Below are 2018 nucleotides of genomic sequence, written 5' to 3'. Positions count from 1 at the left end.
ACAGCAGCACAGATGCTCGCCCGGTGCCCAGGCTTGAACACATAATCCTCACTGTGAGATCATGACCTGAGCCCAAGACAAAGTTTCAACAGACTGAACAACTAAGGTGCCCCTGTTGAGAGTTTTTAAAAACCACTATTTCTGTGTTTAATATCTGTCCTTCCAGTTTTTTCATAAAAAAATTCTCTGATTAAATCAATATGCTTGTGTACTGCTGCTATTTTCTCATTAAACATTACTTGCTGTTATAAGAAATATGGATTACAACAAACATAAAAAATGCTCAATATAATTAGTTATTAACATTCAATAGTATGGCTAAAATTAAAAAGACTGACCATATCAAGTATTGGAGAAAATGTAGAACAAAAATTGTAGTACTTTGAAAAGTTGAACAAAATTAAATAATCCCTTAGAGACCAAGCCAAAAAAAGAAAGAAAGAAAGAAAAAAGAAACAGAGAAAAAGGAAAATAGGAAATGTAAGAAAGGATAGATATTACCATAGATCTCACAGACATTAAAACAATAAAGTGAGCTCTTTCCTTTTGCAGCCATGGCTGAAGTGCCAGCAGCCAAAATAAAGTTCAATCTCTTTGTGACTTCTGATCTGAGCAAGAACTGTAATAGCCATTTACATGCACCTGCTCATATTTGCAGGAACATTATGTTTTCTCCTCTCTGCAAAGGCCTGATACAGAAGTACAATGTTCTACCCACCCCCATCTGAAAGGATGATGATATACAAAGTTGTGTGAAGACACACAAAATGGCAATTAGTCCAGGTTTACAGGTAGAAATACATCATCTTCATTAAATAAGTACAGCAAGAAACAATAGATGGAACAATTGTCCATGTGGACATTCACCCTAGCAAGGTGGTTATCACTATACTAACACTGAACACAAAAAGATCCTTGAACTTAAAGGCAAATCTCACTAGGTGGGAAGAGAAAAGGGCAAATATAAGGAAGCAACAATTAAGACGATGCAGGAATAAAGTCATCTTATATATCACTTTAAATTTTAAAAAATTGTTAAGGTGAAGAAAAGGTAATGTGAAAAATGTTGTGAATACCTTTTTGCAAATAAGTTCAATAACTTGAATAAAATATACAATCCCTACAAACACAGCTTACCAAAATTAGAAAAGTAGACATCTGAATAGCTATATATTTTTTATTTTTTTGTTTTTTTTATTTCTTTTTTTTACAAATAGTTTATTGTCAAATTAGTTTCCACATAACACCGAGTGCTCATCCCCATGAGTGCCCTCCTTCATGCCCATCCCCCTCCCCCCCATATCCATCAGTCCTCAGTTTTTGTCAGCATTCAAGAGTCTCTCATGGTTTGCCTCTCTCCCTTTCCCCCATTTCTGCCCTTCTTCTCCCCCTTGTTCCTCCGTCAAGTTCCTCCTAATCCTCCTAATCATACATGCAAACATATGATATTTGTCCTTCTCTGCCTGACTTATTTTGCTCAACATAACACCCTCAAGGTCCATCCATGTTGCTACACATGGCCAGATTTCATTGTTTCTCATTGCCATGTAGTATTCCATGATATAGATAAACCACATCTTGATCCCTTTGTCCGTTGATGGACACTTAGGCTCTTTCCATGTTTTAGCTATTGTGGAGAGTGCTGCTATGAACATTGGGGTACATGTGCTCCTATGCCTCAGCATTTCTGTATCCTTGGGGTAAATTCCTAGCAGTGCTATTGCTGGGTCATAGGGGAGTTCTATTGTTAGTTTCCTGAGGAACCTCCACACTGTTTTCCAGAGGGGCTGCACCAGTTTACATTCCCACCAACAGTATAGGAGGGTGCCCGTTTCTCCACATCCTCGTCAGCATCTAGAGTTCTCTGATTTGCTCAATTTAGCCACTCTGACTGGTGTGAGGTGGTATCTCAGTGTGGTTTTGATTTGTATTCCCCTGATGAGGAGGGATGCTGAGCATCATTTCATGTGTCTGTTGGCCATCTGGATGTCCTCTTTGGAGAAGTGTCTGTTCATATC

The 2018-nt window shown here is 38.1% G+C and overlaps 1 pseudogene; it reads left to right on the top strand.

Annotated features, from left to right (window-relative positions):
* The first annotated feature begins 554 nt into the window (after positions 1–554).
* LOC120225041 lies at positions 555–998 on the top strand (annotated as a pseudogene).
* The last annotated feature ends 1020 nt before the right edge of the window (positions 999–2018 follow it).

This window comes from Hyaena hyaena, unplaced genomic scaffold, assembly GCF_003009895.1.
Source record: "Hyaena hyaena isolate Hyena2069 unplaced genomic scaffold, ASM300989v1 scaffold_1320, whole genome shotgun sequence".
Classification (NCBI taxonomy): Eukaryota; Metazoa; Chordata; class Mammalia; order Carnivora; family Hyaenidae; genus Hyaena; species Hyaena hyaena.
The sequence above is the reverse complement of the archived record's forward strand: the minus strand, read 5'-3'. Positions and strand labels throughout refer to the sequence as shown.